We start from the raw sequence: 17,500 nt of genomic DNA, 5'->3' as shown, positions 1-17,500 counted from the left end.
AGAAACGAGAGATGTCCCGGAACATCTCGCTTCCAGTCAACGAGCGTGTCATGGGACTTCCGTGCTGATGCCAACATCGATCGGCACGCTGTGAACCAACCTCTTAAGGCGTCAGACTTTCCGCAGCATCTGCCAGGCCACAAAAACAGCAGGCCATGGTGTCTTGTCGAGGAAGCGTTCATATCGGCCAATCCATTTGTCGATGACGTTTGTCGCTGATAACTACGCTGTTGTGTTGAGAAAAGAGTTTGGTTGGATGATTTTTTTTTTCGTGACGTGGCTTCTTTGTATATGAGTGGGAGCTATTCTTTTATTTCTTCTGGTAAATGGTTAATAGTTAATGAGGGGAGAAATATAAAATGAGAGAGAGAGAGAGAGAGAGAGAGAGAGAGAGAGAGAGAGAGAGGCATAAGACATGTGGGAGAAAGGCAGAGGCGCACAGAGGTAGATCAGACATTGGAATAGACAGAGGCAGATTTACGAGTCGTTAAAGAATCAACATCTCTGAGTGACAGTAATTAACATCAATAGAGAAACCATAAAATTCATCAACAGGGCTGTGAAGGAAAGACGAAAATGTCTAAACAGTGTTCAGTTCAGTATGCTCATGAGCCAGTTGCGCCCAACATCCAACACTTGCCAGCAATTGATAATACCGATGGTCAGTAAGCAAAAAAAGAAAAAAAGAAGAAAAAAGTGTTTTGTTTTCACTTTTGACCAAACGCATAGAAAGGTGACCTGCAGAAAGGTGACCAACAGAAAGGTGACCTACAGAAAGGTGACCTGCAGAAAGGTGACCTTCAGAAAGGTGACCTGCAGAAAGGTGACCTTCAGAAAGGTGACCTGCAGAAAGGTGACCTGCAGAAAGGTGACCTGCAGAAAGGTAACCAGCAGAAAGGTGACCTGCAGAAAGGTGACCAACAGAAACACAACCCAACCAGTTCAGAACTTCTGATAAAACTCACCAAATAAATTTAACCGAAGGTCAACGTTACAGAGCATATTTTGCCCACATTTGTATGCATTGACTGGGTACACATGGAAGTGCACCAATGCCGCTCAACAAGGTAATAAATAACATTAACATTTTCATTTGTGCTGAAGTATAACTTTTCTTTGTAAAACCAAGTCAAGTACAACGTCAATCAGCAAAACTACAAAACAGCACAAAAAAAAAAAAAAAAAAAGATAGAGAGAGAATCTGAAATGGGTTCCGGAGAACTGAGGAAGCTAGCGAAAATTCGCTAAATTGTAACCAAAAGTTTTAAAGACATGAAGAGACTGATTTTGTTTTCATTCTTGTACGCATTCCAAGAAAGTCAAACAACAGTAACGATACAGTTTTTTCTTCTGTATATGTTATCTTTTAACAAGAAGCTGTAGATGTAACACAGTCCTCGTAATCAATCAATTGCCAAGCACTAACACCAGACTCCAAACAGAAGTCATCTGTTCAGCACTCACCGTTTTGTAAATGCTGTGTAGTTTTCAGGGCTTTCGCACACACACAGCACACAGACACATGCAAAGAATCAGTCCAGTAATACCTAAACAGACAGACAGGCAAACAGACAAACACAGAACATTCTCTCTCTTCCTCTCTTTTAACAGACTCTTTCGGCTCTTGTCATAATCACGGTGACATGTTTCTGCACAGTCATTCTTCCCAGGCCCCAACACACACACACACACACACACACACACACACACACACACACACACACACACACACACACACACTCACTCACACACTCACTTACAACCACCCTCCTAACAAGAGGAACGGACATACCGAAAGTTGGAAACAATCCGTTGACAGGACGGAAAAGTGCACGGATTAAACCGGACACACACTGGGAGTCACAGTTCCGCTTCAAAAGCAGTTTCAGAATCAATAGCCACAGCTCCCTCCGCCCCTGGGATGTTTGAACTAATGCCATGATGCATGTAAACCTACAGGATCAAACTTTTAAACAAGAAAATTTAAACATAACTTCGAGAACTTCTTATGAAAACGTAAACTTCACAACGGAAAGCAAACAAACACGTTTGTAGAGGAAGCTCAGGGATAAATGATGGAAATCAGGCCGACGGTGAGGGCTGATGTGATTTCCACAGACAGACAGGCAACAGCACAAGTTCACTTCACTTCCTGTTATATATGATGTCATGGACAGTGAAGGCCAGTTCTATGACAACATTTGAACTGGAAATATTTGAAAATTTGTTATTCATTTCAATTTACTTAAAAAAAAGTGTTTGGGAACTAAACCAAAAACACCACAAACGAACCCCAGAGATTAATCTAGACAAATATTGAAGGAAGAAGAAAATACAGTCTTTTGGACCCTGCTGGAGCATGGAGCATTGACACAAGCAACAGAAGCACTGCCTTTGGTACAGTCGAAATATCAAGAGTCAGCTAAGTGCATTCGTTGTGGTGATTTAACAAACAACATTCTGGACACTCATTCTAACACACGATATCGGTGATAGAATAAAGATAAGAACATGTAACATATCAATTTTTGCCTTCTTTATGAATGCTCTCAGCTTAACGATTCACGGTATGAAAAATGATCCATCATCATGGCTTGACGATTCACGGTATGAAAAATGATCCATCATCATGGCTTGACGATTCACGGTATGAAAAATGATCCATCATCGATCCACGGTATGGAAAATGATCCATCATGGCTTGACGATTCACGATATGAAAAATGATCCATCATGGCTTGACGATTCACGGTATGAAAAATGATCCATCATGGCTTGACGATTCACTGTATGAAAAATGATCCATCATTATGGCTTGACGATTCACGGTATGGAAAATGATCCATCATGGCTTGACGATTCACGATATGAAAAATGATCCATCATTATGGCTTGACGATTCACGGTATGGAAAATGATCCATCATTATGGCTTGACGATTCACAGCGTGAAAAATGATCCATCGTTTTCAGTCAATGATGACATCATCTCTCGGCGCTGATCCGAGTGACATAGAGACTGTTTTGTTTGTTTGCTGAGAAATCGCTGTCTCTGGGTAACACACACACGCAGACACACACAGACAGACAGACAGACACACACTCCAGTGCATTGCCGTTTCCCAGCTACTGCTCTCCAGGATCATCCAGCACGTCAAGAGGCTCCAGTGTCAAGGGGGAGTTATTGCTGGCAAGAGCAGATAAGCCATCTGCAGGTCCCTGAACGCGGAGTTGTGATCCCTGATCGGCACACCGATACATCAAGCTTTAAGCATTTCTTTGCAAAGCGATCACAGCCCCCACACAGGCTGTTGGGAATCTGGGTCAAACAGATCAGTTTCAGTTTCTCAAGGAAGAGTCACTGAGTTCGGACAAATCCACATAAGCTACACCACATCTGCTAGACAGATGACTGATCAGCAACATAACCCAACGCGCTTGGTCAGGTTTCGAGTGCATGCATATACATTGGTGTACCTGTCAGAGTGGGTTTCTGCTACAGAATTTTGCCAGAGGACAACACTCTCGTTGCCATGGGTTCTTTTTATGTGCGCAAAGTGCGTGCTGCACACGGACGCTCAGTTCGATTTTCCTGTCAATCTTGGGAGAAAGGACGAGAGCGGGATTCGAACCCAGACCTCACGGACTCTATCGGCAGATTAACGTCTTAACCACCCTGCCACCTTCCTTCCTCACAGAACTCCGCGCAAAAATCCAGTTCGTGTTTCGTCGCAAGCAGTGGGTTCTTCACAGCAAGCAGAGGACATGGGCCCTTATGATGTTGTTGAGAATAGTTTATCCACTATACCCATACCGGAGTCTGAATTGAACTCATGTTATAATATAACCGCAAACGCCGGACAGGGTTGAGGGAAGAAAGAACAGCATATGCCCTTTAGGACCCTGATAGAAATCATCTGTTCTATAGTCTCTATTGTGAATACTGTACTGTTTTTATTTACGTACATACCATGCAGAAACAGAAACACACATACACGCACAGGCAGACAGAAAGAAAGACAGACAAAAGCGCGCGCGCGCGCACACACACACACACACACACAGAGCCTCAAATCCCCTATCTCTTTCCCAACAAGCCCCTTAAGCTCCTGTCGCAAGTAGGTCGACAACTTTTTTTCAGCTTTCACTTTCATTCTTTCCCATCTCCCAGCCCTCACAAACCAAACTGCATGCCAGACAAGAGAACCTGGCCCTTACACGATGAGAAACCTTCTAATGCCAAGAAGGGGAACCTGGCCCTTACACAATGAGAAACCTTCTAAAGCCAAGAAGGAAAAAAGCGCGAAGAACAGAAATATAAGCACTGACAGCCACAGCCACAGGTACACTTCAACAGCCACAGCCACAGGTACACTACAACAGACAGCCACAGGTACACTTCAACAGCCACAGGTACACTACAACAGACACAGCCACAGGTACACTTCAACAGCCACAGGTACACTTCAACAGCCACAGGTACACTACAACAGACAGCCACAGGTACACTTCAACAGCCACAGGTACACTTCAACAGCCACAGGTACACTTCAACAGACACAGCCACAGGTACACTTCAACAGCCACAGGTACACTTCAACAGCCACAGCCACAGGTACACTTCAACAGCCACAGCCACACTTCAACAGCCACAGGTACACTTCAACAGCTATAGCCACAGGTACACTTCAACAGCCACAGCCACACTTCAACAGCCACAGGTACACTTCAACAGCAACAGGTACACTTCAACAGCCACAGATACACTTCAACAACCACAGCCACAGGTACACTTCAACAGCCACAGCCACAGGTACACTTCAACAGCCACACGTACACTTCAACAGCCACAGGTACACTTCAACAGCAACAGGTACACTTCAACAGCCACAGATACACTTCAACAACCACAGCCACAGGTACACTTCAACAGCCACACGTACACTTCAACAGCCACAGGTACACTTCAACAGCCACAGATACACTTCAACAACCACAGCCACAGGTACACTTCAACAGCCACAGATACTTCAACAACCACAGCCACAGATACACTTCAACAGCCGCAGCCACAGGCACACTTCAACAGCCACAGGTACACTTCAACAGCCACACTTACACTTCAACAGCCACAGCCACAGGTACACTTCAACAGCCACAGATACTTCAACAACCACAGCCACAGGTACACTTCAACAGCCACAGGAACACTTCAACAGCCACAGCCACAGGTACACTTCAACAGCCACAGGTACACTTCAACAGCCACAGGTACACTTCAACAGCCACAGCCACAGGTACACTTCAACAGCCACAGGTACACTTCAACAGCCACAGGTACACTTCAACAGCCACAGGTACACTTCAGCAGCAACAGCCACAGGTACACTTCAACAGCCACAGGTACACTTCATCAGCCACAGGTACACTTCAACAACCACAGCCACAGGTACACTTCAACAGCCACAGGTACACTTCAACAGCCACAGGTACACTTCAACAGCCACAGGTACACTTCAACAGCCACAGGTACACTTCCACAGCCACAGCCACAGGTACACTTCAACAGCCACAGGTACACTTCAACAGCCACAGCCACAGGTACACTTCAACAGCCACAGGTACACTTCAACAGACAGCCACAGGTACACTTCAACAGGCACAGCCACAGGTACACTTCAACAGCCACAGGTACACTTCAACAACCACAGGTACACTTCAACAGCCACAGCCACAGGTACACTTCAACAACCACAGCCACAGGTACACTTCAACAGCCACAGGTACACTTCAACAGCCACAGGTACACTTCAACAACCACAGCCACAGGTACACTTCAACAGCCACAGGTACACTTCAACAGTCACAGGTACACTTCAACAGACAGCCACAGGTACACTTCAACAGCCACAACAGTCACAGGTACACTTCAACAGCCACAGGTACACTTCAACAGCCACAGCCACAGGTACACTTCAACAGCCACAGGTACACTTCAACAACCACAGCCACAGGTACACTTCAACAGCCACAGGTACACTTCAACAGCCACAGCCACAGGTACACTTCAACAGCCACAGGTACACTTCAACAGCCACAGCCACAGGTACACTTAACAGTGACGGTCAGGACGTCAACAGCATTACCTTCTTGGTTTCAGTGATGGTGCAACTAGTGCATGAACTGTGAGGTTCAAACTGTACAACAACATTTCAGCCAGCATAACGTTGGGGCCTTTCCCAGCAAACGGGAACGTTACATCAGTTAGCAAAAACAAGAAGTGTCTGTCAGCACTGAACTCCACGGACTGCATCCAGGCAAAGGCGAAGGCCGATTCTATATTTTTGTTCTTCAGAGAAACGTAAGTTCAATTCAGTTCTCTGTTATTCATGGTAGAGGTGGACAGTCAAGGCCCTCTCCTGGCAGAGAGTTCAATTCAGTTCTCTGTTATTTATGGTAGAGGTGGACAGCCAAGGCCCTCTCCTGGCAGAGAGTTCAATTCAGTTCTCTGTTATTTATGGTAGAGGTGGGCAGTCAAGGCCCTCTCCTGGCAGAGAGTTCAATTCAGTTCTCTGTTATTCATGGTAGAGGTGGACAGTCAAGGCCCTCTCCTGGCAGAGAGTTCAATCCAGTTCTCTGTTATTCATGGTAGAGGTGGACAGCCAAGGCCCTGTCATAGCAGGGAGCACGTCAAAGGCCTCAAATGGAAATGCTTGCAAATTTTGTTATCTTTTCATTCTAAACGATCAATTTGGGAAATCAAACCAAACACGCAAATCACGAACCCCAGTGATTAATCAACGCAAAATGCAGTTTGTCCTTTTCCACTCTTGGGCAGCAGGCTGACAAAATCACACACACACACACACACACACACACACACACACGCACACACACACACATGCGCCAGCGCAGCCAGTTTCAATCAGGAGCGATTGCTGTTTGGAGCAGATAAGCCATCTGCAAATCCTTGGATGCCGGAAGTCGTCTGTGAGTTGTGTTATCTTGCTGCAACATTGATCAATCAAGCTGAAACAATCACTGGCAAGCTAAACACAGCCCTCAGGGGCTCTTGACGAAGTGGGTCACAACATGCCTCACGAGTTTGCTCAATATGTTCCACCCACAAGGAGTAGCCTTTTGAATGGCTATGAATTGTATCCACTGTAAGACTACTATCATCTACATATAAACACAATCAGCAATAATAAAAAGCCCAACTATTTCTCAGGTATTTAACCCGTGAGCGAGGTATGTGCTTCGAATCCCAGCAAAACCTAGTTTAGGTTTAGTGTGGGAATTTTCCTGGTGGATTTGGAATGGAAACTTTATTCTCAGTAATCGTTCTCAGCGTTCACATTGACAAACAGCCCATTAGTTTTAACTGAGCATGAAAATAGTACAATTACCACCATTTTCAACGACACATTGATAGCCACACTTTTGCGAAAACGTCACGAAAAGAGCAGTATAAAACACACACACACACACACACACACGAAAAAGCAAAACAAAAACAAAATCAGATTGGCTGCTTTCAAGATGGAGCCAGTTTCTCTTTGAGAATGTGATAAGTAGGTAACATGCAAACCCAGGGGTGGGTGGGTTGGACAGGGGAGAGATAAAAAGTACATCAGTGCAGTGGAAGTTCTTTGGGGGTACGGGAATGAGCATTACAACCCTTTCCACCAGTTATTCTGAATAACCCGTGTACACCAGAATGCACGGTGCTGTATCAAACAGTTTAATTTTCATTGTTCGAACATACAGCTTGACAAATTTCCTTGCCTCAGTGTTTGCGCCAGTCGTGAAGGGGGCTGTTGGACAACGTGCCAGGAGTGAAGTGACAGTGAGCCATACTGAAGGCACTGCAGAGCGGCACGTGCAGTGGACACAAGGATCGTGGGGCTGACATTCTGCCCATACAGGTGCTTGTTGTCTCGTGAATGGAAGTTGTAGACTTTTCATGTGATATTCAAGACATTGTCGTTCATAGAGGAAGGTCAAAAAGACACCCACACACAAGCAAGCAAACAAAAACAAAACAAAACAAAAAGACCACCCCTCTCTTTCATACACACAGACAGACAGACAGACAGAAAGACACACACACACACACACACACACACACACACAACACACACACACTTTTCATTTTGAAGAGACCCCTATCGGTCTTCTCCCAAATAAGTCAACAACTTTCAATATCGCTTCTCTTTTCATTGCTCCCTATCTCCCCGCCCCCCTCCCCGCCCCCGCCCCCCGCCCCCCATCACACACACCACGTGCCCAACACGAGAACATGACCTGACCCATTGGGAAACCTTTCGATGCTGGGGAGTAAAAAGCGTGAGGCACAGAAAGGGTAAGCACTGGAAGCCACAACTTCACTTCCATAGCAGCCTGAAAATCAATAGCATCAAGCTGTGCGCCCCAGGAATATTCCAACATGCATGGCACTATAAAGTGGCTCACAAACTTGGACATCAAATTCAAGCCAACACCGCTCAGGGAACTTCCCTGCAAACTGAATGTTTTCACCAGAAGGCAAATCAAGAAACACAAACAAAACGTAACAAAACAAAGAATCTTTCAACGCTGAGTTCTGAGGCATGTGATTGCATCTGGGTTGAGCATTACATTATTCCTACAGAGAAACTTAGCACCATGTGTTCAGTTCAGTTCTCAACACAGTTCGCGATATTCATGGTTAACAACGAAGACTATCCTATGATAGAAAGCAAGCCACTGACATCCTTTCAAGTAAACCCCCCCGACCCACCCCAAAACAAAACAAAAAAACAAACAAACAAAAAAACAAAAAAAAAAAACATTGCTAAATTGTTATCCTTTCTAAATCAACAGTTTGGGGAATCAAATCAGAAATAGAATACACGCTCGATTGGTCTGATAAGCTGTAATACACACACACGCGCGCGCGCGCGCACGCACACACACACACACACGCACGCACGCACGCACGCACACACACGCACACACACACACACATAAACACAACAGCAGGCAGACAAGCATGCACACAAACAGAGAGAGAGAGAGAGAGACAGACAGACAGACACGTGTGCGCGTGTGCTTGCGCGTGCGCGTACCGAGCCTATCGAGGCTCTCAAACAGGACGCCAGGCGAGGAAGTGTCCAGGGGAAGTTACTGCTGGCAAGAGCTGATAAGCCATTTTGACGTCGCTGGACGATGGATGTTGTTGAGAGTTGTGCTCTGCTGTCCGACACACGGTTTAATCAAGCTGAAACAGTCATTGGCAAGCTGATCACAGCCCTCACTGCTGGCACTGTGGATCACATCACGCTTCACGTCTTTGCTCGGTTTTTTCCTCTTCTTTTAAGGAATGGTTTGCTCAAAGAAGCCAAAGCCCTTATGAAGGGATGTGAATAATAGCCACTGAAACAAGACAATTATAAAGTCAAAGAACATTCTTTCCAATCAGCCACCCACCGTCTGGTTCCCTTCTGCCCATCTTCAGTTTCATGAAGTAACAAGAGAAACGACAAGGCTGGGAAGCAATTACTGAAGACTGACTTTCACCTCCACGAATCAATTTTCTAAACTGGAAATAAAATTGTCAATAGAACTGAAAATAATGCAAAAGCATCTTTCTTCAATGCTAAGCTATGTGGAGTGATGGCCTAGAGGTAACGCGTCCGCCTTGGAAGCGAGAGAATCTGAGCGCGCTGGTTCGTATCACGGCTCAGCCGCCGATATTTTCTCCCCCTCCACAAGACCTTGAGTAGTGGTCTGGACGCTAGTCATTCGGATGAGACGATAAACCGAGGTCCCGTGTGCTAGCATGCACTTAGCGCACGTAAAAGAACCCACGGCAACAAAAGGGTTGTTCCTGACAAAATTCTGTAGAAACATCTACTTCGATAGGAAAAAAAAAATTGCACGCAGGAAAAAATACAAAAAATAGGTGGCGCTGTAGTGTAGCGACGCGCTCTCCCTGGGGAGAGCAGCCCGAATTTCACACACAGAAATCTGTTGTGATAAAAAGAAATACAAATACAAATACTTTCCTGTACCACCCGTAAGCAGCTGTTAAGTATCACACTTTACTTCGTGAGGTAAAGACCTCTCCTGTACCAGCACCGTTTAGTCCATCAGAACTTCCCAGGTTTATGCTGACTTTTTTCATATCAAAGACCAAAGGTATTCCCACAAAAGCTTGGTTTAGATTCTGTCCTCTCCTGCTGTTGTACACATCACGTTTCTGGGTCTCCCCTGTAAGCCCATGATTTCTCACAATCACACCATTTCTCACACTTTGAAAGAGAAATCATGGGATTGCGAGAAATCGTGGTAGTGTAGTTTCCCTCCCATGTTTTCTCTCAGTTGCGAGAAATCGTGTTTGGGGGCGGGCGGGGTGTGGGGGTGTGGGTGGTAAGTCCCCCTTACTCTAATCAAAAAGATTTCCTATGTCATCGGAGTTGGGCTCTTGTCTTTTCCCAATGCAAATCCAAGAGAAAAACAAGAGAGGCAAGGCCTTCAAGACTCACTTGTGATAAATTAAGTCCCCTAGCATTAATTACAGAGTAATTTCCCTTTTTTACTGTCTGCACCAAAACGTTTGCAAAATAAATAAAAATTCCATGCTTAGCAAAAGAAGTTCCTGTTTGAACAAAAAATGATAATAATGACTCCTCTTGTTGTTGTGTCAGAATAAGAGGTCAAAGTGCCAAGTTTAGAGAATACAAAAAATATAAATATAACAGTAAATGCAGTTTGCATATAATTAGGCTTCATTTTAGATATTTTTTTTGTGCCCATCCTAGAGGTGCAATATTGTTTTAAACAAGATGACTGGAAAGAACTGAATTTTTCCTATTTTTATGCCAAATTTGGTGTCAACTGACAAAGTATCTGCAGAGAAAATGTCAATGTTACAGTTTACCACGGACACACAGACACACAAACACACACACACACACACACACACACACAGACAACCGAACACCAGGTTAAACATAGACTCACTTTGTTTACACAAGTGAGTCAACGAGAGAGAGAAAAAGAAACAAGAAATGGGGGCGACGACAACGACGATCATGATGATGACAGTGGTGTTTGCGAAGACATGAAAAATAGAAGGTGAAGGTGATGACACAGTACTGGTTTAAAAGAAATCTGCATGTGTATGAATGAATTAATGGGTGAGTGAGTCGGTGGTGAGTGAGTGAGTGAGTGTGTGTGTGTGTGTGTGTGTGTGTGTGTGTGTGTGTGTGTGTGAACTTGGCTGGTTGATTTGTTCTTTTCTTTCATTCTGTTTTTTAAATAATATTTTCATGTTCTGAGTGTCTTCTATGAAACAATCTATTTTCAGTGCAATCTCACATGCCAAAAGATGCTGACACAAACAGATGAACAAATGAGCGAGCATGAAATGAAGAACATTCTAAATAATTACAGAAAAGTTCGCATCACAACAAACATCAAAACTATTTGGTCCAGTTTTCACGTGAGTATAAAGCATTGTGAAACATCTTTTTTTCTATCGCATTTATGTTGAATCATTTTGATGTTATTCCCAACATCCCCCGGGAAAGATTCGGTTCAAGTCTTAGTATAGTATAGTATAATATAGTATAGTATAGTATAGTATAGTAGAACATTTTATTATATAGTATTCTAGTATATTCTAGTATAGTATAGTATTGAATATTATTGTAGAACATTATATTATATATTCTAGCATAGTATAGTATAGTACTGAATACTATTGTAGAACATTATATTATATATAATGTATGTAGTATAGTATATCATCAATGTTACATTACATTATGTTATGTTATATCATATCATATCATATATCATGATATATTTTGTTTCTGTTTGAGTTATTACACTGCCTTATATTGGTTATTTGCTATTGATTCCGATGTTGAATTTGAGGTCAGTCCATTGCAGTGGTCCATCTTATGTGAAATACAGTAAATAGATGTGTTTTCAGTGTCATCACTCTTCAATAACGTCATTGTCATCATCATCGTCAGTGTCATCACTCTTGATGTCTTCAATAACGTCACTGTCATCATCATCGTCAGTGTCATCACTCTTGATGTCTTCAATAACGTCACTGTCATTATCATCGTCAGTGTCGTCACTCTTGATGTCTTCAATAACGTCACTGTCATTATCATCGTCAGTGTCGTCACTCTTGATGTCTTCAATAACGTCACTGTCATTATCATCGTCAGTGTCATCACTCTTGATGTCTTCAATAACGTCACTGTCATTATCATCGTCAGTGTCGTCACTCTTGATGTCTTCAATAACGTCACTGTCATTATCATCGTCAGTGTCATCACTCTTGATGTCTTCAATAACGTCACTGTCATTATCATCGTCAGTGTCGTCACTCTTGATGTCTTCAATAACGTCACTGTCATTATCATCGTCAGTGTCGTCACTCTTGATGTCTTCAATAACGTCACTGTCATTATCATCGTCAGTGTCGTCACTCTTGATGTCTTCAATAACGTCACTGTCATTATCATCGTCAGTGTCATCACTCTTGATGTCTTCAATAACGTCACTGTCATTATCATCGTCAGTGTCATCACTCTTGATGTCTTCAATAACGTCACTGTCATTATCATCGTCAGTGTCGTCACTCTTGATGTCTTCAATAACGTCACTGTCATTATCATCGTCAGTGTCATCACTCTTGATGTCTTCAATAACGTCACTGTCATTATCATCGTCAGTGTCATCACTCTTGATGTCTTCAATAACGTCACTGTCATTATCATCGTCAGTGTCGTCACTCTTGATGTCTTCAATAACGTCACTGTCATTATCATCGTCAGTGTCATCACTCTTGATGTCTTCAATAACGTCACTGTCATCATCATCGTCAGTGTCGTCACTCTTGATGTCTTCAATAACGTCACTGTCATTATCATCGTCAGTGACGTCACTCTTGATGTCTTCCATAACGTCACTGTCATTATCATCGTCAGTGACGTCACTCTTGATGTCTTCAATAACGTCACTGTCATTATCATCGTCAGTGACGTCACTCTTGATGTCTTCCATAACGTCACTGTCATTATCATCGTCAGTGACGTCACTCTTGATGTCTTCAATAACGTCACTGTCATCATCATCGTCAGTGTCGTCACTCCTTCTCTTTTCTTGTCCTCTCTTTGGTTTCTCTCTCAGACTTGCATTGGGAAAAGACAAGAACCCAACTGCGATGACAAAGGAAATCTGTTTGATTAACATAAGGGGGACTTCCACGATTTCTCACATGGGGCGCCCCCCCCCCCCCCACAATTTCTCGCAATTGACGGAAAACGTGGGAGGGAAACAATCCCACGGTTTCTTTCAGAGTGAGAGACATGGTGGGCTCACATCTCCTCACTGCCTCCAACCTGTGTCTCAAACAACTGCACAATACACTATAAAAATACTGTAATAAAATCTTGTGAACCTGACCCCCTGGCTTCATCCTGTCTTTCTGAAACCTCTTTAAAAAGTCATGTACTTCCAGCCATTCAAATCACTAACTGATTGGGAGCGGGAGGATTTGTGCATGTGTATGTTTTTAGCATGCATATGTCATTGTGCTTTTCATTGTAAAAGCTCAGGGTTTTTGTATCATTAGACTGGGCGTACCAATGCCCTCTTCTTCTTATCATTATTATTTCCAATGACACAAAAGTGTTTCAGTAAATCACGATCCTAATGGATCGAAAGGTCCGTGGCTCTATTCTAAAGGTGGACATTTTCTGTCCCAATCTCAAAGTTCAGTCTCAGTATGGAATCCCCTGTCCACCACCTGAAACAAATGAACTTAAAGGATCCAGAAATACTTGTGAAGATTCCGTGAAGAGGACACAGGAAACACTAACACCTCTGGCACTGAATCAGATTCACTGTTACACACAAACAAAACTGTTCATCCAATCCTTTGCTTTTTGTCTTACTGATATTGCTTTCCTTTCGTATGTCTGACAATCTTTGTATTATGTCCATTATCTGCATGGCTCGAGTAATACACAGTATGTGTGAGACATGTGTTTTCCCTCTGCCTCTTTCTTCGCCTCCCAAATGACCTGGGCAATTGATCCGGCATAGAGAACTTCAGAAGTCTTTGTCTCTTTCACTTGCCTTCCCCCCACCTCCCTTCCCCCCACCTCCCTTCCCCTCCCCCTCCCTTCCCCCCATCTCCCTTCCCCTTCCCCCCACCTCATCTCCCTTCCCCTTCCTCCCACCTCATCTCCCTTCCCCTCCCTTCTCCCCATCTCCCTTCCCTTCCCCCCATCTCCCTTCCCCCACCTCCATTCCCCCCATCTCCCTTCCCCTCCCCCCATGTCCCTTCCCTTCCCCCCACCTCCCTCCCTTCCCCCCATCTCCCTTCCCCCACCTCCATTCCCCCCATCTCCCTTCCCCTCCCCCCATGTCCCTTCCCTTCCCCCCACCTCCCTTCCCCGCTTCCTTTCTCTCACTCCCCTTCCTCTTCTTTTCACTGTGAATCCCCCCCCCAAAAAAAAAGAAAAAGAAAAAAGAAAAAAAAAACAAAACAACAAAACCGTCCTGAACTAACTTCCTGCCTCCTTCACCCCTGTGTTATAGATGCTGGTTTAATTGCCGACATTGGTACGGCGAGGAAGGAAAGAGCTCTCATCCACTGACAAAACAGCCCGCTGGGAGACATCAATCCTTTGCCGGCCATGGAAACAGCACCACCACCGCCACTTCCAGCCATAAATTGATAGCCAACCTTTCATGAGAAAGCCATGGAAAGAGCAACGTGCAAACGATCAGGCTGGTTGCTTTCAAGATGAAGCGAGTTTCTTTCACAGTGTGTGTGCTCAGTTTTGCGCCATGTCAAACCTTGAAAGAGTTGGCTCCTGCCTTCAAAGCTACGGTCCACAGCATGCTGATCGATTCTCAGATGCGGCACAGAACCCCCCCAACAACGTTCTTCTTTCAAGACACGCATTCATCTGGAGTCTCCTACTTCGTCAGTGCACTCTGTTACTTCCACTGTCAGTGCAATCAGTGTGGATACAATTGATCTAGTCTTTCTCAAGAAGGTACTCTTCGGTATTTTGTGTTGCGTTGCTCAGATCACACACAAATCATCCTACACTTTGTGGTTATCTGGACGTGTTGAAGAATGTACGTACAGATCACACACAAATCATCCTACACTTTGTGGTTGTCTGGACGTGTTGAAGAATGTACGTACTGTCCAGCATTCTTTCATGTTGCTCAGATCACACACAAATCATCCTACACTTTGTGGTTGTCCGCAGTGTACTATAGTGATTACAGTGTGACGTTTCTCGTCGTGGCCTTTAGGGCAGACACACAATAGTTAAATGACAAGAATGCGGAGACTGAGCAATGGTCAACTTGCCTTGACCAACTAAGTGACAACCAAAGCCGATTTGGTCATTCACAATTTTTCTCTCTAGTTGTTTGTAGCCCAGCTGATCACACAAAGCCATACCAGGACTAAAACAATTGTAATTATTGGTCCATAGACCCCCCAAAATAAACTAAAAACAAACAACTACAACAAAACAATTGGAAAGGAATATTTGGCTCAAACACAGGTTCATGTACATAAACATACGATGTGCCTCTGATGTTTACCATTGTGTGAATTTTTCATAAGAGGATAAAAAATAAACTAAACATCACTTAATATAAAAACAAAAACAAAATTATGTATAATAACAGGCATACAAAACCAAAAATTTCAAAGTAGCACCACATGTCCAAGGCGCAAATATATTCAAATCCAGAAAAGAAGAAGAAGAAGAAGAAGAACTCAGAAACTATTCAAGGCTTTCTAAAGAAAATACAAATGGATGGCCTTGCAATATAGACTATAAGAAAGGAAGATAGGACAGAAAACAGAGAAAAGCCAGAAACGAAAAAAAGAGTTCTAGAAAAGAGGCAATTTCCAGCACACTTCAGGTGGGGGTACTATTCATGCTGAAAGAGCCACACGGGGGTGTTTCCTTCAGGAACCCCCCCCCCCCCCAACTCAAATCAAGTCAGGAACAATAAAAAGCTCTCTCCATTACAGGGGGTTGGGTGGGGTGGGGTTGGGGGGTTCAAAAGGAAGCCCAAGGTGGTGCCTTTGAAGGCTTTTATCTCCGTTTATGACACCCGACCATTGCTTAATTAAAATCAACTCACACTTTGTGAAGTCATTTTCAAAATGATGGAAGGTTTTTGTTTTATTATGCAGAGTGTGTTTGTGTGTGTGTGTGTGTGTGTGTGTGTGTGTGTGTGTGTGTGTGTGTGTGTGTGTGTGTGTGTGTGTGTGTGTGTGTGTGTGTGTGTGTGTGTGTGTGTGTGTGTGTGTGTGTGTGTGTGTGTGTGTGTGTGTGTGTTATGAAGGTATGTTGGTGTGGGTGATTAAATCGGGTGTAACTTCTCAACAAGGAAATCACCTGGTTTCCATTCCACACAGAGCGGTACAGTGGAACATTTCTTGTCACAGTAACACACGAGCCAGTCTTACAAATCAGCACAACTGCCAACTGTCATTGTTTCACCCCCGAAAACGGAGTATGGCTGCCTACATAGCACGTAAAAGCCCACTCCTGTACACACGAGTGAACGTGGGAGTTGCAACCCACGAACGAAGAAGAAAAGGAAGCAATTATCTCCTCTCCAACATGTCACTCGTACACGACAGAAAGTGTCGAGCTAAACATGGATATACGTCATACTTTGGGGGAACGAACTGGACTTGAAGGTCTGTCGGAACAGGACACTTCGAAAGAAGGTGAACATCTTCTCTGGATTTCTTGCACAGAGGATCTAGGACAGAGAGAGAGAGAGAGGGGCAGACAGACAGACAGACAGAGACAAGCAGACAGACACAGAGCCAGAAAGACAGACAGACAGACTAATGTAAACTAGCTGGTTATGTAAATGAGACATAGACTTGTTTTGATGGACAACACCACTACAAAGAAATGGAAAAAGGCAGCAACATAAGAAACATCCCTGGTTGCCAGTTTTTGTTTTCCTGTGTGTGCACGTACAAACAGTGATGTCCATTTCCTCAGACAGAAAAATACCCAGCAGAATTTCCCGTCTCTGCATTCTCATCGAGCTTCTCAGCGCAACTTTGCATTTTTCTCGTTTCTTCTTCAACGCAACTCTCAGACACACACACACACACACACACACACACACACACACACACACACACACACACACACACACACACGACTTACCCATCTTCCCTACACCCTAACCAGACTTGTCTAAACGGAAAAGTTAATCCTGGCATGAACATATCCTAATGAAATATGAAAATACGCTAATCGTAAAATCCAGAACAGCGGATATTACCAGAGAGAGTAATGTTTCCTGGTAGCAATGACGATTAATCAATCGAAAGCGGCGAAGTGTTCAATCAGGTACTACATAATGATGCCACAGTCACAAGAGATACAGGCCATATCAGGTTTGGGGACCAGGAAATCTTT

General features: G+C 44.0%; 1 protein-coding gene across 1 annotated transcript in view; it reads right to left on the bottom strand.

Moving 5' to 3' along the window:
• Positions 1-17,500, bottom strand: part of LOC143281853 (uncharacterized) — a 274,512-nt gene that overhangs the window by 48,653 nt on the left and 208,359 nt on the right. The gene's annotated exons all lie outside the window — the stretch shown is intronic.

Source organism: Babylonia areolata, chromosome 5, assembly GCF_041734735.1.
Source record: "Babylonia areolata isolate BAREFJ2019XMU chromosome 5, ASM4173473v1, whole genome shotgun sequence".
In the NCBI taxonomy this organism is placed as follows: domain Eukaryota; kingdom Metazoa; phylum Mollusca; class Gastropoda; order Neogastropoda; family Buccinidae; genus Babylonia; species Babylonia areolata.
This window is presented reverse-complemented; position numbering and strand designations above follow the sequence as displayed.